Here is a 24,217-nt window from a genome sequence, read left to right as displayed (position 1 = left end):
ACATTAGATGTACAAATGGTTATCTACTAATCATTTGTTAATTGATTTGCAGGTTCATGTGGGTATGATACAAATAAGGTATATTAAGGTATATAACTTCTTTCTTCATAGTAATGGTATATTTTCTTTAACTTCCTCATATCTTATCTTTGTTAACTTCAATATGTAAAATGGTATTAATATAATTCATCCTGTCTTCATAACTTCATCATTACATTTGATCTATTACAATTTATTAATTTAACCTTCACCGGTAAAAAAAAAATAACTTCATCATTATATTTTTTGGATTCGGATCGATGGACTACCACTACCATAATATTTATAGTTAACTTAAAATGTTGGCGCTGCTATTTTGAGGCTCTGTTATATAGCATTCAGGATTCTTAATTCTTTGTTTCTTTCGATTTGATATTTAACCGTAAATTTTTGCTTTGGTGAGTATCTCTAGGTCTTTACGTGGTGGATGTTAGGGCCCGGCCGACTTTACCAACTAAGCTAGCTGCCATTTTGGTGACTATTGAGTTCATGCATTAGAAAAACATGATTGTTATAGATGTTGTTTCTAGGAAACATTTCCTTATCCTCCTCGTTGTAAGGGAAAGCTTCTCATCTTGTGGTTTTCCTTTTTGTTGTTCTAGAAAACCGGGGGTATGCAAGTTAAAAACATTCAAATCTATTAAGACAAGATCAACTTCTTTCTTACGGTGTCGCTATAACTCCTTATAACAAGCACGGTGTTATCTAGATGTACCTTACTAAGATTCTAGTTTTGATAGATTAGTTGTTATCTATAACTCCTTCTTGGTTGGGTGTCGCTGCTGCTTTGCCATGGACCTTTCTTGGTGCTTGTTGACTGCTTGGTGTTGTTATTGTTCTTGGTGCCGCTTCTTTGGTTTGGTGCTTCTTTCTTCTTCCGTATCATTCTTCTTTGCCATGGACCTCGCTCTTGCTACTTGGGTATGCTGGTATGGCTGCCATGGACTATCTTGAGGACAACACCATTAGCTGGATCTTCAGCAGGTGCCATTGTTCATTGCCGTTATTGCCTCTCGGATGCGACATGAAAGAGGCCCTTGAAGCTACCAAAGTTCTCAAAGTTGAAGGCGCCGGGCTTAGAGGGACCGCATTTAAGCCTCGGGGGGTATATATAATACTAGATTATTGATTTATTAAAATCTTGATTTTTGCTATTGAATATGGTCTGCGTTGGTATTAATGCATATCTAAAACTAGACTTATTTTTATTCTTGAAGTTGTGTACCCAAAATCCCTCGGGTACATTACTTGTGTTAGCACCCTAACAAAGGCATTTGATGCATATTTACCCCATTTTTCTTATACCGAGTTGTTCGATGAATATTACTTTGAAATTACCATATAAACTAAGATTTGTCCATGCAGTATCATTTCTTTGACCAGTCTTATATGTCTTAAAGATGATTAAACATGATTAAACATTATATGTCTTAAGATGATTAAACATTATATGTCTTAAGCTCTTGAATTGTTGTTGTAACATCCCCAATTTTTATCACATGGTTATTTATTTTAAATGGTTAGGAAATAATCTAGAAATAAATAGATTGAAATATATTTATACTTTTTATTGCTAACATTGTGGGGAGAAGGAGAAGAAGAGTGAGGTAAGAAGAAGCTAGGAGAGAAACGGCTTGTGAGTGAGCCTTGCTTAGGACCGAGGATATCGTTGTTACTCGTGAAGAACAACCCCTCATTTGATTCTTATTGCGTGAAACTAGTGAGTACTTAGTAATTTGTTTATATTAACTATGTGTATGATTTATTTTTATCTTATGATGCTTTTCTATTCGTCATAACATATATGTGTAGGAAGATGAATTGATAATATAGTATGTAAGCAGTAGTTTTCTTGGTTTAGTTTTCTGGGGTCGGTTCAGAAGAGTCCTGAAAAATCATGCTTGGGAATGAGGTCTTGGGGCTTGAATAAGATTTTTAGATCTGCAAGTCTTCTTTCCAATACAGTTGGATTCACCTCGTTTCAATAACTACACAGTAAGTTAAGACTGTTTTAATACAGAGAGGTCCGTCAGGATTTTTCTGACCAAGTTCTGTGTTTGGTCGCGTTCTGTGAATTTTCTGTTAAGAACCTGTTTTCATGGTCTAAACGTTAGTTGTAGGTAATTTAATTATGTTTCAAACCCAATTTACCTTGTACTAATCCAAGTTATACAAAGGAAGTTACGACAGTTTTAGTGAAGAAAGTTCAATCAGGATTTTTCCTGATAACCTTCGGTTTACAATCAGGTCAAGTGAATTTCTGAGTGGGAATTAGGTTTTTGGGTATGAACAAACATTGTAGAGATTGGAGTGTAGTTTCTAACCCCTTTGGATTTGTGTCAATCCAACTTATATAGAGAAAATTAGGACTGTTTTAGTAGAGTGTGGTTAAACATGGTTTTAATCTTGGTTATTATAAATATACTTAACCGATTGATTGATGAATATTTTCCTATATAATACAATGTCTGTTTGATTATTATTTTAAATTGTGGCTGAAATTCATATTCTTGACATAATGATATTTGCTTAGAATGCATGATCTTAAGCTTGATTATTATATGTTAAGATTTGCTTGAAATATCGTATTGTTATTTATTTGAAACTTTGTTACGTGGATAAGGACAAAAATGAAAGGTGTATACATAGTCTGATTAGGTTATAACTACCAGAACTCTTTGATGTTTATTTTACCCCTCCGAAAGGAAACTAAATGCCTTAGTGCCGATGTCCTGAGGAGTAGGGCCTTCCACTTCTGCAAGGTAATGAACTAAGTGCCTTTGTGGTGATGCCCAGAAGAAGTGGAAGTTTATTGTTAGCCCTTGTGTGGCAGATTGATTATATTTTCTCTGTCTTTATTAGAAACGTTGAGGTGTGCACTTGTTAGCCAGTTGAGGCTCTTTTTGGACTCACATAGTCTGGGCTTCCGTGTAGCCATATTCAAGGCTGATGTCCCACTAGAATATGGCTAACGGAGTAGTTCCCATTATATGAGGGAGGCGTACGGGCATTGTACGATCGGCACATGGGTATGTGCGATCGTGGTAGGTTCTAAACAACTAAATTAGGTCCACAATAATTATGCAAAACACTATGGGAAGTACGGAATATAATTAGTATCAAAATCTTAATTTTGTTCTCGATTGATGTAATGAATGATGGTTCGGTTAATTAATTGTATTGTTTCTAGTTATTTATTTGGGTAAGCAACTACTACTCGAAAGAGTTAAACTAATTAAAGATATTCTCTTTTTGAACCTATTATATTTTGTGTACCAATTTTGATGTTTGAAGTCGATCGTATAAAGAGACACTTGGACTTGGAGTAGGACAGAGCAAGATCTTTTTATGTATTTTCTGGGTAGATAATTCTATGAAACTAATCTGTCTATGTTCTTAGCTGAATGGTCATCCTGTGGTCAAGCGTTTAAGAGGAATTAGTGAACCCGTTGTAACAAAGAGTCAGGAGGTATTTGCAACTTAATAATTTCTATTTAGTTTGCGACTTTTCCTTTCTATGTTTAGATTTACTTAAAACTTTTAGCTGCTGTACAACCATTATGCCTTTAAAGTGGCAAGTCATTTTTTTCAAAAAGAAAAGAACGAGAAAATATCACAGTTTATTTAAACTTGTTGTTGAGAAGGCAATGTTGGGCAGTGTTTTTATTTGATAAGATATTGTTCCGTTATTACTTATACATTCCCTCGTGTTTACGGGTTGCATTGAATCTTTACAGTTTGTAGAGGGGCGTATATGAACAATGGGAGGCAAGTGACAACTTTGTTATTCACAAAATCCAAGAGTATGTAATCCGAGTCTAACTCCTTAATATTTACCTTTGCAATTGTCTGAACAAAATCAATCCAAGATTTGTGTGCTGAGTACAAACTTGGTCTCTACTTTTGACAGTCTAAATGAAACTGGTTTTGGAGAAACACATGCTGCACTAACTTTCAAGGAAATATGTCGAATAGACCCGTAAGAGAATCTCTCTTTTTTTTCCCTCCTGATCTTCTTTCTTAATTATGTCTCAAGTTATTTTAATGTTTTTTTGAACCTTTGAAGGGATGTTGATTTTCTAATAGACACCAAGAAATATGATTCTTCAATTCTAATAATTAACATTTGAGTCTAAAAGTGTTTTCTAGTTAACCAACTTTTTGGAGGTTCGAGGAACTTTCCATTGAGAAGTAGAAGTGAAATCTGTTCTAACCTTTGTAGTGTCAGTACACACTATGAATCCACTGAAAAGTTTGTAGATGATGAATCCACTGAAGAAGCAAAAACTCGACGAGTAAATGGAAAACGTTCTAGAGAGGCAGCGGTAGCACAACAGAGATCTGGAAGAAAAGGTTCAGCCAGAATTGCTCATGAATTGGTAATATCATGCAACTGTTGTGTCATTTTTCTTTGGTGTCATTCTCAGGTTGCCCATTTGGCATGTTTTGGTGGTTTGATTCTATGCAAGAACATGTCTAGTTGTGCATTGTTCTCTAGGTTCCTTGCCTACCAATTTAAATTAATGGCAGTACATAACAAGTGAGTTTGTACAAGGCTAAAGTCTAGCTAAATGTTTTCGTAATTTGATTTTTTGGACTCGTGAAGTTATCTAAATGTTTAGGTCCTAACAAACTAGTTCAATACAATAATAATTGACAACTTGTTGGTCCTAGTTCAACGCAGTTTGTCGCTAGGCTGCTGATCTCGGAAAGCCATTGGTTTTAGGATAGTGTTCAACACAACCTCACTGACTGCTGAATATTTGGTTGTGTGGTTCATAACTCCTCTTTGTAGTTTAGTTAGACATATATCACTCATCTTTTACGGTTTAGGAATAAAGTGAATCTCTGCTTTTCAGCTAAGATAAGAACAGAAGTGCACTACTTTGTAGTAAGTCAGCTAAGCCAGGGTCTAATCGGACGGGTCTAAAGCTAAGTCGATCCCGGAATATAAAATCTTACTTTGTTTCCTCGGGCTTTTCAGATCAGAATTAGTTCGCATCCTATTTTCAATAAGGCAAACTAGAGTTAAGTTCGAAACTCAACTATATGAGGTTTCGCTTACTTCAGAAAGAACGCGTAAGAAGCCTACTTTCCTGGTAGAAGACAGCTGACTTTTCTAAGCAATTGCCTATCCAATACAAAGGAATCTATAGTATAAAAGAGGATGAGAGCCAATAAAGTTCAAAGCTTAAGTGGTGATGTATAGCTTTCCGTCACCAGCAATTTAATGCAATGGTCGGTGAGCAAAACCCCAGAAGGGGCGTGCTAATGTTCACTGCCACTAACAATAGGATTGACATGACCAGATCGAGTGATTGAGTAGGTTCACTTCTTGAACCTTGATAAAATATTTCTTAACTTCACTTTTTAAAATTAAATTTTATGTTTAGTTGGCGCATGAGTAGTATGCATATATCCGTTTTAACTTTGAGATTACCGTATGCTATAATCCCTTTTCATCTTTTGTGGCAGTTTTTCCTTGGAGATTACCGTCCCCTTATCCAAGATACACATGGAAATGTTCTGGATCAGGTTAGCTTCCTATCCATTATAGTTAGTGAACTTCGATTGATTTTATCTTCTCTCTTTTGTACTTAGTACTACCCCAATGCTTGATCTGTTTTTATGCTAAAGGTTATGCGTGAAAGATGCCAGAAATTGTAATTTTTTTTGACCTCCTCTAGTATTAATTTGACGACAATAAACCAATTAACGTAAAAGACAAGCAACAAAGAAGGAAATGAAGTTGTCCTTACAAGCTTGTTGATATATATTGAGACATTCAAGATAATATCTTGTTCCACTTGCCTCACCTCTCAATGCCGTGCTTGATCACATTATAATGTTATATTGTTGATCCATTCTTGAAAGCGTGTCCTTACATCTATTGGAAAATGCCCCACATGTGTCCGAAATACAAAGATCTGATGTTATATAATAAAATGTCATAATAGAAGTATTATTACGTGGAATCGATAGAAGATATAAGAAAAAAATATTTTCTGCATGTATTGTCGGAATCTCGTTCTTCAAATTTCTATGTCTAGAATCTATGAAAACTGAAGCCTGTAAGACAGGTCTCGCTAATCGCAATCTTTGGTACTAATAAACGAAAATAGTCATTTATATGTACACTCATTCACATGTGGTGGATATGTATCAATTACCAATTAAGTCATTTAGAGAAATATTATCAATTCGTATGTTGTACTTGCATGGACGAATATGAGCTTGTCGTAAATAGGTTTAGTATGTTTTGTTCAGTACTCAGTTGTCCTCGTATGCTATACAAAGAGGCAGTAAAATTCCAATTTTAGCAACCCTATTTCAGAATAACTTGTTTTAAATATTTGTAATGGTCCGGTAAAGTTTTATGCAAGTCAAGAAATCCTCCAAATACGAAGTTGTATGTCCGGTTCAGGAAATGCTTCACGCACCACCGGGGTCAAGGGCAAAATGCATCAAACAGAGGCCGAAGTTCCATTTTCCAAGACGAGAGGGTTGAACCACATTATCTTAGCTCGTCTATTTTCTATGGAGCTCAAGATGTCTATTCTAATCAATCAACTGCTCGGTCATCTGTACCAGCTCAAACTGTGAGTATATATATAACATTGATATGTTTATGCAGAACGTCACTAAGTAATTTAACTAACCTGAGAGGGGGAGGGTTGCCACATACCGTCTCGGGTCATAGGCATTGGCTCAAGCGGTGAAGGGTTCTTGATTGATAAGATGATAAAACAAGCCTAAAAATGACCCCGGGCTTAGCCCTATAATGAATGAGCTCAAGCAGCTGGTTCCTTTTAATTCCAGCCCTGCATGAAAGACAATCTACTGGCTTTTGTGTTCTGGGTTCATTCTGACTGACATAGAGGAGAAGTTTCATATAGATCATTCTTTGTAATTGCACGGAGAATAACTCTTCATTAAATAGGTATATTCTAATATTCATTATTCTGTGGTTCACCAGTACAAGAAAGATGGTGAAAATGATGATCCTTATGGAAGTGCCTCGAGAGGAAATTGGCGGCAAGGTATTATATACATATTGTAGACGATGATAAAATAGCATTATCTTCACCAAAAGTTTGAGTTGGGAAGAATATTCTAACATAATGAAGCCTTTGATTTCTCTTTCGACAGGATCCCTGTATTACTAGGTCTTGTATACCAATCCTTTTGGACTATAGGATCAGATAATAAGGTATTTTAATTATCTTAAGGCAATTTCTAGCTAGCTCTCTTTTTTCCCTTCAGATGCCATACCGTTTTGACTTTGTTTTGACTTTTCATGCATACGCTACTTTTACTTTATTCCTTCCTGTTGAACAAGGATACGATCTGAAGTTTTCATGTACCACTTTCAACGAAGTTAAGAACTGAACAATCCATATCCAACTTATGCATATGGCTAATAAAAACATTTCCTATGGTTTGCAGATTGATAAGAGTAGAGGCGATAAGGGAGGATTTTCGTCTATGCAGTCTGGGTTCAAGTAGAATAGCTTCAACGATATGAGCATATCTAATAGTGGAGGTGGTTTTCCATTATGTTCTTATTATGACTTGTGTACTTTAAAAGCCTAGTTATTACTCGAAAACATTGTAAATTTTGGAAAACCAATTTATAATATATCAATTTTTGAAATGTGTTGTTTTAGTATGTTGTTTGTGTAATTGATTTTATGATCTGAGAATGAGAATTAGGTAGTATTTAGTATCGATGTCAAGGAAATATAGGTTCTACCAAAAAAACATTAATTATTAAAAAAACATTAATTTAAACAAACACGACGGAGCATAGTGTCGTTAAATGACTTTCCAACAACAATATATCACGGAAATGTGTGTCCTAAATTTAGGACGCAAATTTACGACGGGTGGGTACGTTTTAGATTTGAAAATATATAGTTCCCGTAGAAAGGAGATTTGCGACGGTTTGAATGTCCTAAAATTAACGACGGCATTAAATGTCTCACACCCGTCGTATTTCTAATTCAAGTTACCACATGTTTTCCCGTCGTTAATATTAACGACAGGGCTATTCGCGATGAATTCTGGGACACCATTTTCCGTCGTAAATCTCGATTTAGGACGGCAATTACCGTCGTTTTTTGCCTTTTCTGGTGTAGTGATGGTATGTGGTGACACACAGAAGATCATATCATCAGTACCTTATAAAGTATAAGTAAACGTTCATAGCCTAGATGGATTTGGACAAACTATTGGTAAGGTTGTAGTATAATCTGGTATTAGTCTACAAGATTATACTAGTACACTTTGTGTGTATTGAACAAGACCAAGTGAGGTTGTTTCTCTTTATACTGACTATATAAGAGAACAAACACCTCTGTTATTATGGATGTTTGTCCTCTTAATCCGGTTATAATAATGGGCACTTACGTGCATTGTACATTGCTTTAAATCATCAATGAGTGAGATTCATTTGTGAATCAGCAAACTCAATGGATTGGGCAATGACATTGTATGTAAGGTGTGTTATTGATTATAGAAGGAATTTGTGACCCGCAAGAAGTCGGGTTGATGATGTCCCCTTGAGGAGTTCATAAGGATTGTCATGTAAACCCTGCAGGTGGATTTAATCCGACATGACAATGAGGTTGAGTAGTACTACTCAAGAACATAAGAAGTTGATTAATGTAGTTGTCAGTAACTTGACTTAATCAACGGGGCATTCGATATCTTAACACGGGGAGATCAACGAGCATATAATATGGAGCCCATAACCGTAATACACATAATTTGGGATTAGGGCAGTAGTGCAACAATGACCTTTAGTGGAATAAGCCATTTGTTGACGGACTTGGGCCGTGTGTTCTGGGCGAACATGGGAAGCCCAAGCCCGTCAGGAGACCTAACCCTAATTTCTCCTCATGGTTCCTGTTGTAGCCTATATAAAGAAACCTTTTTCTCCTGGCCGATTAAAAGATTAAGTGATTGAAAAAGAGAGGCAAAAAGAGAGAGAAAGGGTTGGTAGATCGTTGCCCACACAACGTCCATTCTAAGGATAGGAATACAACAAAAGATCAAAAGGTTGCTGATTCGTAGAGCTTGGATTCTCAGAGATATCACAGCTGATCAAAGGTATGATTCCTAACCAAAATCGTGAACACCCTTATTCCACTGCGCATGGGTTTTCACGGTTTGTAGTCGATGACATGCAACCATAATGGTTCCTACACATGATTGTGCGATCTCTTCTTCAGAGGTTGGCTAGAGATCTGGGAGATTATTAATACTCTCATGTTGGTAGGCGGGCTGCTCTATTACATTTTTGGAGGCCAAGAAGGCTAAATTGCCCGCATGTCTGTTGTCGTCCCTTGGGATATGTTCTAATAAGAATGTGTCGAACGATCTAACTAGATCGTCTACGACATGTAGGTATTTGGATAGGTTGGCACCATTTGTCACATACTCTTTGGCCACTTGCTTGACGATCAATTGTGAGTCGCTATGAGCTTTGAGCTTGCGTATTTGTAACTATTTTGGCATACATATCCCTGTGATCAATGCTTCATATTCTGCTTCATTGTTGGATGTTGTGAAGTTAATTTTGATTAATTTTTGTAGCTGGGCTCCTTCGAGTGAGGTTAACACAGCCCCCAGTCCGATGCCCTTGTTATTACAATCCCCATCGATGTATAATTTCCAAGTGTCTGACGTGGTAAGTTAAGTTGATAGAGTGTGGTAGCTTGTTTAGGTTCCCAGTTGATATCTTCGGCAGGGAAATAGACTAGAAAATCGGTTACGACCTGGCCCTTCCTAAATGTTCTGGAAACAAACTCGATATGATGTTCACCGAGTTCCTCAGCCCATTTGGCTGTGCGAACTATTTTATTGCTGGAATTGAGCACTTGCTTGATGGGTACATCAGTGAAAACTTTAATTACGTGAGCTTGAAAGTATGGACGAAATTTGCAGGCAGAGTACAACAAGGCTAACATCGTTTTCTCGATTAGGGAGTATTGCTTCTCTGACTCAGACAACGTTCTGCTTGTGAAGTAAATTGGCTTTTCGACTCCTTCATTCTCATGAAAAAAGAACTGAGCTTATGGCAAAGTCGGAGGCTCCTAGGTAAAGCCCAAGTGTTTCCCCTTTATTAGGTTTAGACAGAACGGGTGGAGTTGATAGGTAGGTTTTTAGGTCGTTGAAAGCTTTGTGACATTCTTCTGTCCATGTGAATGTTGCGCCCTTCTTCAAAATATGAAGGGATGGTCTGCATTTTTCAGATGCTCATGAGATGAATCTGTTGAGGGCGGAGACCATGCCAGATAACTTGTATATTTGGTGCATGGAGGTTAGTTCTGGCATTTCTAGGAGAGCTCGTATTTGCTCTGGATTTGCTTTAGTGTATCGCTATAAGACAAGGTAGCCTAAGAATTTCCCTGAGGCTACTCCAAATACGCACTTTGCTGGGTTGAGCTTCATCTTGTTTTGGCGCAATCTTTCAAAGGCGTCCTGCAGGTAAGAAATGTGGTCGCTAGCCTTGGCGCTTTTGACTATCATGTCGTCTATGTAGATTTCCATAGTGTCTCCTAGCATGTCTTTGAACATTTTTGTGACAAGTCTTTGATAGGTCGCGCCTACGTTCTTTAGTCCGAATGGTAAGACATTATAGCAGTACGTTCCTTGCTCGGTGATGAAAGCTGTCTTTTCTTGGTCCTCTTCTGCTAGGGGTATCTGGTTGTATCCACTATATGCATCCATGAAGGATAGCAGCTCGTGACCGCATGTTTGGTCTACAAATCGATCAATTCGTGGTAGTAGGAAACTATCCTTTGGATAGTGCTTGTTGACAGTCGTACCTACCCATTTTTCTTGGGGACAGCCATAACATTGGCCAACCAGGTCAGGTATTTGACTTCTCTGATGAAGCCAACCTTTTTAAGATTTTCAATCTCTTCATTAATTGCCTTTTGAAATTTGAGTGCTAGCTTCCTAGGTCATTGTTTGATTGGTTTGACTGTTGGATCTAGTTTTAGTTTATGACAAGCGACCTGAGGGTTGATTCCTGGCATATCGATGTACGACCAAGCAAAGACATTTTTATTGAGAGATAAAAATTTGACATGTTGCTCCTTGAGCTTAGGGTCTAAATCAGCCTTACATATATAAATTTTGGGTCATCAGCTGTGCCCAAATTGACTTTTTCGCCTGGTTTGACCTTTGCTGGTTCGATCTTAGGCTTTTCTGCATCTGATGCTGGAGGGCTAGAGGCTTGAGGATCTTCTGGCTTTAGGACGTCCTTTAGATTGGCGACCTGAGACTTGACTTTGGTTATTGTGCTAACTTGATTGCATAGGTGAGCTTCTAGTTGGTTGCTTATGAGTTCCATGATTCCTCGAGGTCTGGGAAACCGAAGGATTTGGTGCAGGGTTAATGGGACCGCTTGGATCTTGTGAATCCATCTAAGCCCCAAGATGGCCGTGTAAGACGACTTGACATCAATTACACTGAAGTGAGTGGATGACTTGACCATATCTTCTTTTTTGCCGATGGAGACTGGGAAAATGACATCCCCAAGTGTGTCTGTTCATTCTCCACTAAATCCATAGAGTGGTGTGTTTGAATCTATTATTACTGAGTCTGGCAGGTGCATGTCCTTGTATGTCGGGTGATAATAGTTAAAATTGATACTTAATTATCTATAGAAGAACATAAACAACTAATGATCAACTACCTTCTCAAAATTATTCATACTCTCAATTCATTATGCAATATAGAGAGTCAGGATTCGTTCCACTCTTAATCGTTAATAGCTTAGAATTCTATTAGAAATTAAGGTGGAACAATGGTGAGAACAATGAGAGTAGTGTTGTGATTTATTTAAACTAAAACTAATTATAAATTAATTAAACTAACAATGCAATAAACTAATTATAAATTAAACTAATTTAAACTAAGTAATTAAAAGGTGAATTTAATGAATGGGAAGAACATAGAGGAAGGATTAATCCATCTATGTGAAGCTATGATTATTCTTACTAGTTTTTCATGTTTTAATCTTAACCTTTATTAATCTACACAAGGTAAAACAACAAAAGTCACAATTTTTATTGATCTCTAACCAATCCTAGCAATCTCTGTACTAAGATATGATTAACATAAGAAAATTCTCCTCCACAAATCTCTTTGTGGAGTTTCCTTTCTCTAGTTCAACTTCTATAATCTCTATCTCTAGACAACTATAGAACTTGAACTTGAAGCACATAAGATAATAAGAAAACTAATGAAGAACAATCATAACCCTCACATAGACTTCATAAAACTCCTCTAATGTAGTTTTTAGCCTAGTTTCATTAGGTTCATTAACAATAAACAATAATATGAAGACATAATTAAATTAAACTAAACTTATATTAATAAAACTAATGGTGTAATAGAGTTGGAGGCAAGAACATTAAACCCTAATTATTCTAAACTAATTGGGGAAGGAAACAGATAAATTATTCTAGCTAATGGGAGAGAGATAGATCTAAATTATTCTAACTAATAGGAGGGAGAGATTAGAGCTTTGCCTTTGTACTCTTTATATAGGAGAGGGTTAGGTTTACAAATCATGCATGGGTTTTTAGGCTAGGTTATGGACCCATAAATCAAGTCCATAACCCAATTGGTTGAATCAAAGACTTCCAATTATGGTCGTGTTATTGTAGCACACGTTTTCACCAAATTATACTACTCTGATTGAGTCAAGGCTAGACCATTAGAAAGGGATTTCTCAGCCGGTCATTTTGATATAAAATGGGCCCAAATCCGAGGCCTAAGTCCAAAGATATGGCCTTTTGAAGTTCTGTTGACTTTTTCCAACTCTCTAATCCGGTTTGACTTTCACTTAACAGTTTTGACTTGGGCTTTTTAAGGGTTTTTTCTCCATGAAACTTGGGCTTTCTTCCTGGAACTTCCCTAGCAATCACTTTAGCTCCTTTTAACGCGCCTAATTAGTAATGAATTGACATTTATTCAACTTCAAAGCCTGAAATACTCAAAAGCACGTAATTAGTGATAAACCTATATTATTAATAACATAATTGGCTAAATAGAAATATTATTAAAGGGTTTAAACTACAGTTTTGGGCTCTTATCAAACCATCCCCAAACAGCATTTTGCTTGTCCTCAAGCAAATATGTGAAATTAAAATAAGTGGCCAAAAATGTATTTTTAACTAGTCTCGTTTCGCTGAGTGCGATTGCATTGACTATATGCAATAAGGTCTTAAACCACTAGGAATTCCCGAATGGACGAGTTATAGCCTTGTGAGAATTTTATAGAGAAGGTACTCACAAACTTCATTTATACTACAACGACTAAGAAATTAAAGTAACTGTTCCCTAATTTTATCTCAAAATCTATACATCTCACTAGTATTTAAACAAGGATGATCATTCTAAAACTTAAGCTAATACATACATAATAATCAAATCATCTTAAGATAAACAACTATACAATGAACTATGATATGAAATGCAATGGCAAGTCCATTTCTAAAACTTTTGGGTAGCGTGCCTAAGTAGGTTCTCACAAGGAATGTGTCAAAACACATAACACTCTGATTTTTCCACTCAAGTTTGCTAACTCCAGTGTGTAGTGGGCACACGTTTCCTCACAATCTCAATGATAATCCAAGGAAGTCGAGGTCGATCAAACACATCTACCACTTACTATTACACTAACCTATTCCTAATTGAGCTAGAGGTCTTTATTAGGTGATACGGGGCATAGGTGTTGGTTAAAGAAGGAAGGAAATGGATATTCAAAAAGACAAGTCTGAGAAAATAGGGTCTTCATATTAGGTAACTAGAGAAACCTTGTTCTTTTGCTTCTACACTTTTTGCTCCATACTTATCCCTTATTTTGGCTTTTGACTCATTTTGATTCTATTTTTGGAGTTCTAACTTTTATTTTTTCTTTTCTTTTGAAAGCTTTCTTTTCTTTTCTTTTTCTTTAGAAGCAACTAACTAATTTTTTTTTTTTTACACAGGTTTTTCTCTTCTCTTTTCTTCACTCATCCTATTTCTTAGACTTATCCAGATAGGAAGGCTAATTTTTTTTTTTAAAAAAAAAATTATTTTGTTTTATTGGGTAAAGGATTTGTGATTTGTGAAAAGGCTAATGAAAGGCTCAGTGGGGCGACTAGCGGATAATAAATTTCATATAGGTGTGAATTTATGGCTATATCAATCCAAAGAGGGCCTAAATTCTCGCTTAGGATATGGTGTGGTGATCAAGCAAGTGGATGTGTGATTTCTCTACTCGGATTTGACTTCTCCCTTGTGTCATCACTTAGATATTAATTCATATGGGCTTTTTTTTGCTAGATGCTCACAGGATATGTATTAAGTACTCTAACCTAGGTCTCAGAAAAATACTACCAAGTACAATCATAGATGCTCATGCATGATGTTTATAAAAAGATGCAATGACTATTACCTATATATTAATCTAAGTTTCAAAAATTAAATCCTAATTCAAGTACTATGTGAGATTTCTAAACTAATATCATCATAGAAAAGGGAACAATACTATTATCATTAAGTGCCTAATATAAACAATATTTATGATTTTTAATATTTTATAAAGAAAAGTGCTTAATTTACATCCTAAAAGTACCTAATTTTTGCAAATGTTTCTAGCCCACCCCCAAACAATCGAACGCTTTGTCCTCAAAGTGTAAAGAGATAAGGAAAGAATTTACCATAGAAACGTGGCAAAATTGGCGCACTGTAAATAAAAATATTGTAAAGATGATATGATAACATGAAGCACAATTAAACTGTTACGTACTAACTAACATCAACTCTACTGGAGTAAACATGACAGACAAAGGGTGGCAAAACATTTTGAAATGAAAGACCAAAATATGTCACCCCCAAACAAAATTAGAAAACTTTTTTTAAGTTTGAAATTTTTTGTTTGGCATATACTCAAGAAAGGTGGTATTGTACAAAAACTTATATCTTTTGAAGTCAGATTCCCTAGACTTACTAATATATGTTTACATTTTTATTTTATTTAGTTTTTATATGTTTGATTTTTAGAAAAACAAAATTACGAACAAGAAATAAAAATGGAACTCACTCCATAGGGAAACATTACTCAAACAACAAAAAAAAGTGCAAGAGATGAATGTGTGAGTCACATGAAACGTGGACTAAGGATCTGACACTTACAACCACTCACTCCAAAAAAGAGGGTCCAGTTACCTTAATGGTACACTCCCATAACATAAGATTGGAATGGAGTACACCGAAGAATAAAATGAGTCGAGACTTTATCTAAAATATATATACGTGCAGTTTACCATATATTAACAACCTAAAGAGTTGTGGGTATTTCCATAAATAATTAACATGGAATGCACCCCCAAACAGAATCAAGCAGCAAGACTTTCTACGACACAACTTAGTGAAATGAAAGCGAAGCCTGATAGACCTAAAACGTAACCGAGCATGCACCTTTTTCTTTTTCTTTGAACGAAAAGGTGTCCAAGTGAATGATCGTGAGAAAATGGATGGTTGTGGAATATATGTGGGAAATGGATAAGTTTTAGAAGGAAGGAATGGAAAAACTGAGAATGTGGGTTTAGCACAAAACTCATTCATGGTGTAGGTATGAATTGTCTCAAATCTGAAAATGAAGGTGTCAGGTGGCTTGTCCTTGGGGATTATTTTCGTATCAGGAGGGTTTAAAAAATCATGAAGTATAGGAGAAACAAGAAAGTTAAGTACAAACTCAATGGTTCTTTGAAAAGGTGGAGGGCGAGGAACATTCGTGATGGAAGGTGAATGAGTGACATGAGAATGTGAGATGGGTGAATGGTGCTCAACTAGAGTTCTTAGTTCTATATCATCAAAGGCCTTGAGATATGCAAGATATTCCTCAATAGGTGGCAAAGAAGGGTTGCAAAAGAGTTGAAGGAAATCTTCCTTGATGTTATCTACATCTAGGGAGTAGAAATTGTAATCTTTGTCTTCTTCCATAAGAGGGGTATCTACTAGTGTGGAGACAAAAGTGTCAGCCACACTAATGTGAGATACAAAACTCTTAATGGACTTCATTTCTCTTTCTACAGGCAAACCTAGTTGTCCCTGCTTTTGTCTAAATATGTTAACTTCCATAGAAATATTTCTAAAAGAAAAAGTCATTGAGCCATCCCGACAATTTATTTGGGCATTTGCGGTTGCCAAGAAAGGACGCTCTAAGATGATGGGAATAAAATCATGAACAGCTTCTGTGTCAAGAATAACGAAGTTGGCTTGGTAGTAAAAATCTTGAACTTTAACAAGAATATTTTCAACTACACCCTTGGGGTACTTAATAGAATGATCGGCTAACTACAAAGTCATTTTGGTTAGTTGAAGTTTTGTTAGACCTAGTTGTTTATATAAATAAAAAGGGAGTAAGTTAACACTCGCCCCCAGGTCTAATAGAGCAGTTGTTATGATGTAATCTCCCAAGGTGCATTGTACAGTAGGACGACAAGGGTCCTTGTACTTAATAATTCCATTATGTTCAGATAAAGAGGGATATTGTTCAGTTAAGAAGGCTTCATTGGGTATGTTGGTTTTCCTCTTCTTGGTGCACAACTCTTTTAGAAACTTAGTGTGTTCAGGTAGACTTTTTATAGCATCTAGAAAAGGTAGGTTTATAGTCAGATTTTTAAACACTTCCCTAATATCATCAAAATTCTCGTTCTTTTTAGACATAATTAGTCTCTGGGGATACGGTGGTTTATCTCTATATTTAGCATAATGGTCAAAAGTATTATTAGTCTTTGCTTTTATCTTTAGCCGTTTTCCATCTAGGTGTCCAAGTTGGAACCTCTACAGGTGTAGGATCATCAGTTTCTATTATGGGGTTTTGTAAGGGTTTCCTTTGTGGTTGTGATGGGACTAGAACTTCTACAGTTATAGGGTGTTCAGTTTCTATGGCAATATTTGGTATGGTTTCATTTTTAGCTTCTATTTGCGGCGATCTTCAGGCATAGTTACTTTGTTATCAACTACTCTTCCTAAACGAAAGGTAGTGACTGCTTGTAGGTCCCTTGGGGTTATATTACTATTATATTGAATACTATTTATTTCAAAGGCGGTGTTTGTTGACTTAGGATTAGGCACTGCTTGACCTGAAAACACGCCTGTTTGGTTATTATTTTGGTTAGGAGACATGTCAATAACCTTTTGGCACAAAGACTACATCATTTGCATCATTTGTTGCATCATTTTAGAATGCTAATCTTTCATCAAGTTGGAGTTTTGTTGCATAATTTGATTTTGTTTTTCCAACAAGGTCACTATTACTTCGTTTGTAGATGGTTGAACTGGAATTAAGGCTTGTTAAGCGTTCATGTCTTCATGTTGATAGTTCTGGGTCATGGGCACTAAACCTCGATTTTGTTCACCTAAGTTTCCTTGTCCTTGAGGTTGAGTTAACTGGTTGAAGTTTGATGGTTGTGGTGGTGGTTGTGCATAGACAAGAGGACAATATATAGAAGTCGGAATGCTCAAGACTAAAACAGACATTACAACGAGTAGAGTTAATGTTCATGACTGGAGTGGGTTGTTGTTGAACAGAGAAGACATCTACCTTTTTAGTGAGGGCATCGATAAAAGTTTCAAGCTTGAGATCAGGTTTAACCTCAAAAGAAGAAGGAATAGAACGGGAAGAGTCGTTACCTCCCCAATTGTTGTTCCTCTTAGATTGATCTTCTAAGAATTTATAAGCCTCCAAGGCTCCTTTACTAAGAAAACTACCCCTAGTCATGATATCTAGAACCTCCTTATGATGATATAAAAGCCCCTTGAAGAAGGCACGAACAAGCGTGTCTTTTGCAAGATTATGATGCAGGCATTCAATAAGAAGATCAGTGAAACAATTCCAGGCCTTTGAAAAGGATTCATGAGCATTCTGGCGGAAGAAATGAATCTTTCGAAGCATTTCATCTGTCTTCAGTGGTGGGTAAAACTGTTCCATGAACAATTGTACAAGATTAGCCCATGAGTCCACAGAGTTTGGCGTTTGGACAGTTAACCAAGACGCCGCCTTGTCGGCTAGGGTGAATGGAAACACCCTAAGTTTAACTTGATCCGAACTTACGCTAGGATGATGGAATGTAGTAAGAACTTGTTCTATCCTACGCATGTGTTGATAAGGCTTCTCATGGTCTAAACTATGGAAAATCGGTAACAAGTTAAATATATTCGGGAATTCGAAAATCCCCCACTAGTTCTGCAAGAACGATGCATGACTTAGGGTCATCGTTTAGTGCTTTATAAAAATCAGAAAAAGGAGTCTCTAGTTTTTAGCCATTGATGCAGGTGTAGTTTATAAAATTCTAGATAGGCGTGTAGTATTGCATCTACGAAAAACAAGCCTGATTATACTAGAATTAAACTCCTCAGACAGAAGAAACGAAGAGTGGAAGAAGGAGAACCTGAATGCCTCCTTGCTACGCTTATGAATAACGTCTTTAATCCGAACCTAGTATCCTGTAGAAGCTTGGAACACCGAACCAACAAATATTTCGAAGTAAAATATGACCATTAACTAACCTGAAAATTGGGCTTATTTCAGTGGGGGGGGGAGGCGGGATTGCTCTTGGATTTTTTTTTTTTTTTTTTTTTTTTTTTTTTTTTTTGCTACAGTAACAAGAGGGCAAGCGCGCTAAAAAATAGAGTTAAAATGGGCGCAGGCGTGATCCAAAAACTTTGAAATTTTAATAGTAGTTTTCTAAGACGTCCAGTAATTAGCCTATAAAATTTTAGAACAATCGGAGTTATGAAAGTCCTTCTACTACCCTGCAAAGTTTGTGAAATAGTTTTCGGATACAATACAAACAACCGAATGGTTAACCAATCAAAACAGAGCCAAAAATCACTAAAATTTTACTGGAGACTCCTGACAGATCATGCATGTTCCTGTAAAAATTTTATAGCAATTGGAGTTCTACAAACCCTCTTTATCAACTATTGTTCCATAAATTAAATGTTGCAAAACTGCAAAAACACACTGGAAACAATCCACTAGTTAGGTGGTCAAAACAAATCAAAAACTCTTCAAATTGTACTAGAAACTCCTGAATTATGATAGATACTCCTGTAAAAAATTTAGAATTTTTGGAACTGCCTACGTAACCCTACTCGTTTGTTTTTCCAGAAACTTACAGTGTGAAAGCTGAAATATAGCAGTGTAAAGATGGTAATAGTTCACAAGGTAAAATAACTAGGAAAAATCTGAAATAATTCCAATAAATCAACAGCACCTTAAATATTATGCCTAAAATTTTCAGAATTTTTGGAAATTTAGAAATACCTTTACCGCAGTATTCTTCACTGTGAATCCGCAATCTTAAGGGAGCGCGGGCGTGCTCTATGCAAGGTAAAAGGGAGAGCGGGTGCGCTCTTAGTTTAAAATAGAGAATATCAAGATTGAACAGTAACAAAAATATGAGAAACAAGAATGAAAAATTAAAAAGGTGGGTGATAAGAGCCCAAAACTGTAGTTTTAACCCCCTTAATAATATTACATTTAGACCAATTATGTGTATAATAAATAAGAGTTAGTATTGTTTACGTGTTTTTGTATATTTCAGGTCTTAGAGTCAAATATGTGAAGAAACATGTCACTTTTGTACTATAAAGGAGCAAAGGTTGGTTGCTAAGAAGCTCTATGACTAAAGGCCAAGATTCAAAGAGAAAAAAACATTTTTAAAGCCCGGTCAAAGCTGAAAAGTCAAAGTTAACGTGAGCAGAAATATAGCAGAAAAGTTAACAGAACTTCTACATGCCGTATCTTTGGACTCAGACCTCGAAATTGGGCCTATTATATGTAAAAACGACCAACTCAGAAAGAGCTTTCTAAATTTCTAGGCCTTGACTCAATCAGAGGAGCAGAAGTAGACGAAAGTAATTTCCAACAGAGAAACCCTTTTTGGACTCAAGTAATTAGGTATTGGGCTTGATTTCATGGCCCAAAACATTGTTCCAAAGCCCATGCATGAAATTGTAAACCTAGCTCTCTCTTATATAAAGAGAAAAAAAAGGCATAACTCTCACTTACTTAGTTATATACTTAGTTAGAACCCTAGTTTTAGATTTAGATATACTTAGACATAGACTTAGTTAATTATTATACTTCGTTTTAAATCTTAGAATAATATAGTTTTAATTCATATAGCTCTTTCATTAGTTTTAAGTTAGTTGTTTGTTCTTCATTCTTCAATTAGATTAATAAAAGAAAGTTATTGTTCTTCATTATGTCTTCTTCTTATCTCTATATTCATGATAGTCTAATGACTTCTAGCTAAACCTTCATTAGAGGGGTTTGATGAAGCTTGATGAAGACTTGATGTACTAATTAGATATATTGCATTTAAGAGTTTCACTCTAGTAGGTTAGTTGATTCGCCATGAGAATGGGTAGAACTTCCTCACATACTAATTATTAGTTAGTAGAGATTGTCATGAATAATTAGGAATCAAACACTTAATCTTAATTGGTTAAGATTGCAATAATCCAGATTTAGATACTTAGATTTAGACTTAGACCCTAGAATACTTAGTTATTATTTAGTTTATCTTAGAATAAATTAGACTTTAATTCATATAGCTCTTCATTAGTTTTAAGTTAGTTGTTTGTTCTTCATTCTTCAATTAGATAAATAAAAGAAAGTATTTGTTCTTCATTATGTCTTCTTCTTATCTCTTATTTAATGATAGTCTAATGATTTCTAGCTAAACCTCCATTAGAGGGATTTGATGAAGCTTGATGAAGACTTGATGTGTTAGTTAGATTTATTGCATTTAAGAGTTTCACTCTAGTAGGTTAGTTGATTCGCCATGAGAATGGGTAGAACTTCCTCACATGTTAATTATTAGTTGGCAGAGATTGCCATAAATAATTAGGGATCAAACACTTAATCTTAATTGGTTAAGATTGCAATAATCTACACTAGCATATTAGGAACACATCAAATGGAATTGAATCCCCCTAATCTCTTCTCCATATTCACACCTTAGTATTTAATTGTTATAGTATAATCTATTTATCATAATTACAATCCCCGTATTAGTATAATTAAATCCATTACTCTCACTTGTTTTGTTAGTTACGATTAAACTTAGGAAAATTTACGTTTAAGAAATTAAGAGTGGAACTAATTCTCTACTCCACATATTATATGGTAGATGAGAGTAGATAACTTTGATAATATAGAATCCTTTATAGCTTTAGTTTTACTTATTCATAGCTTAATTAGTTAAGAGAATGTAAAACTATTGTTTTACATTTTATCAGTGGACGGGTAGAGAATCCCCTTGGATTCAAGCAATTGAATTCTTGTCTTGAACGAGTTTAAGATGGCAGCGGCACCATTTGATAATAATTACAATTGATACTTAATTATCTATAGAAGAACATAAACAACTAATGATCAACTACCTTATCAATATTATTCCTACTCTCAATTTATTATGCAATATAGATAGTCAGGATTCATTCCATTCTTAATCGTTAAGAGCTTAGAATTATATTAGAAATCAAGGTGAAACAATGGTGAGAACAATGAGAGTAGTGTTGTGATTTATTTAAACTAAAACTAATTATAAATTAATTAAACTAACAATTCAATAAACTAATTATAAATTAAACTAATTTAAACTAAGCAATTAAAATGTGAATTTAATAAATAGGAAGAACATAGAGGAAGGATTAATCCATCTATGTGAAGCTATAATTATTCTTATTAGTTTCTCATATTTTAATTTTAACATTTATTAATCTACACAAGGTAAAATAACAAAAATCACAATTTTTATTGATCCCTAGCCAATCCTAGCAATCTCTGTACTAAGATATGATTAGCATAAGAGAAATTCTCCTCTACAAATCTCTTTGTGGAGTTTCTTTTCTCTAGTTTAACTTCTATAATCTCTATCTCTAGACAACTATATAACTTGAACTTGAAGCACATAAGACAATAAGAAAACTAATGAAGAACAATCATAACCCTTGCATAGACTTCATAAAACTCCTTTAATAAAGCTTTTAGCCTAGTTTCATTGGGTTCATTAACAATAAACAATAATAAGAAGACATAATTAATTAAACTAAACTTATATTAATAAAACTAATGTTGTAATGGAGTTGGAGGCAAGAACATTAAACCCTAATTACTTAAAACTAATTGGGGAAGGAAGCAGATAAATTATTCTAGCTAATGGGAGAAAGATGGATCTAAATTATTCTAACTAATGGGAGGGAGAGAGATCTAAATTATTCTAACAAATGGGAGGGAGATATTAGAGTTTTACCTTCATTCTCTTTATATAGGAGAGGGTTAGGTTTACAAAATGGGTTTTAGGCTAGGTTATGGACCCATAAATCAAGTTCATAATCCAATTGGTTGAATCCAAGACTTCCAATTCTGGTCATGTTACTATAGTGTATATTTTCAACAACTTATGTTATTCTGATTGAGTCAAGGCCTAGACCATTGGAAAGGGATTTTTGAGCCGGTTATTTTGATATAAAATAGGCCCAAATCCGAGGCCTGAGTCCAAAGATATGGCATTTTAAAGTTTTGTTGACTTTTCTTCAGCTCTCTAATCCGGTTTGACTTCACTTAACAGTTTTGACTTGGGCTTTTTAAGGACTTTTTAAGGGCCTTTTCTCCATGAAACTTGGGCTTTCTTCATGTAACTTTCCTAGCAATCACTTTAGCTCCTATTAGGACCTAATTAGTAACGAATTAACATTTATTTAACTCCGAAGCCTGAAATACTCAAAAGCATGTAATTAGTGATAAACATATATTATTAATAACATAATTGAATTGGCTAAATAGAAATACTATTAAAGGGTTTAAACTACAGTTTTGGTCTCTTATCATCTGGTAGAAGAGGACGTCGCACAAACTGCCTGGGTCGATTAAAACACGCTTGACTGTCTAGCCATTGATTTTCACATGGACCACTAGTGCATCGTTGTGAGGGAGGCATACTTTCTTGAGGTCGTCCTTAGTGAATGATATTATTGTGTCAAAATGAGAGTTTGTGGGAGCTATCATCTCAGCATTATGGGAAAGGTGATAGATTTCTTGCAATGCTCTTACGCGTCTCCGCTTTTCACGACTGGTAGTGTCATTATTGGAGCTATCGGTGATCATGTGGATCACTTTTTCCTCTTCACGGTCTGAGGAATGCTGGTGTCTGTGGTGCCTTGAACGCTTTGCAGACCTAGACCGTCTTGTTGTTCTGCTTCTGCTTCTTCTTCGGGTAGGTTGCTCCCTACTGCGACTTCTGTTGAGAGTTCGCTAGGCATCCAATTTGTGCCTTAGATCGTTGTCTAATAAAACATCCTTCAGCTTGCCCTCTTCAACCAGATCTTGGAGGTAGTGTTTGAGACTCCTGCACTCGTTTGTCTCATGGTGATGCAGTTTGTGAAAATGGCAGTATGGGCGTCCTGGGACTTCTATGACCTTGTTGATGTTGGGATTGAAGTAAGGTGCTACTTTTATTTTCTTCAGGATATGACTTGGTGTCCTTGAGAAGTTGGAGAATTCTCTCTTGGTGTAAGATGTCTTTTGGGAGTTGGTGACCTTGTTATTGCCTGAGTACTGCTTGCTCTCTTTGGGTTCCCTTTTGTCGCTTACTGCAAGGACTTCCTTACCCTTGCACTAGGCCATCCATTCTTCATAATTCATGTACTTGTCTACTATGTGGTACAGGTCATCTAGGCGTTCTGGCTTATTGCGCATGAGAGACCTTACTAGTTCAGAATCGTCTAGGAGGGCGTTGGTGAATGCCGAGGTTGCAAAGCTATCCTTGAGGCCTAGCTCCTTTGATAGTAATTCCTTTTTGAAATGACCTAAGAAAGTGCGAATAGTCTTGTCGTGTGCTTGCTTCAGCTAGAACAATGAGTCTAGGTCGGCTTACTTCTTCCTGTTGTGGACAAACTCTACTGTGAATGTCTCAACCAGCTTGTCGAAGTTGTGGATTGAATCAGGTGCTAGCATATAGAACCAGTCTAATGCTCCGTCCTTCAAGCTGGCTGGAAAGAGTTTGCATTTCAGGTAGTCAAAGTCTGGAGCGTTATAGAGCGCCAAGATTTGGCTGAAGCGAGCTACTCGCGTGTTGGTCTGGGCATGAGCTGC

At 35.9% G+C, this 24,217-nt stretch overlaps 1 protein-coding gene and 1 long non-coding RNA gene across 6 annotated transcripts in view; one reads left to right on the top strand and one right to left on the bottom strand.

The window, feature by feature from the left end:
- The window catches only part of LOC147479408 (protein DETOXIFICATION 16-like), an 89,468-nt gene that overhangs the window by 31,539 nt on the left and 33,712 nt on the right, over window positions 1-24,217 (bottom strand). The gene's annotated exons all lie outside the window — the stretch shown is intronic.
- LOC147479412 (uncharacterized) lies at window positions 6,490-7,623 on the top strand. The gene is made up of 4 exons (XR_015207014.1): window positions 6,490-6,638; window positions 7,016-7,079; window positions 7,189-7,249; window positions 7,486-7,623. It is a non-coding gene; the product is annotated as an uncharacterized LOC147479412 (long non-coding RNA).

Source organism: Coptis chinensis, chromosome 8 (assembly GCF_015680905.1).
Source record: "Coptis chinensis isolate HL-2020 chromosome 8, ASM1568090v1, whole genome shotgun sequence".
NCBI classification, from domain to species: domain Eukaryota; kingdom Viridiplantae; phylum Streptophyta; class Magnoliopsida; order Ranunculales; family Ranunculaceae; genus Coptis; species Coptis chinensis.
The sequence above is the reverse complement of the archived record's forward strand: the minus strand, read 5'-3'. Positions and strand labels throughout refer to the sequence as shown.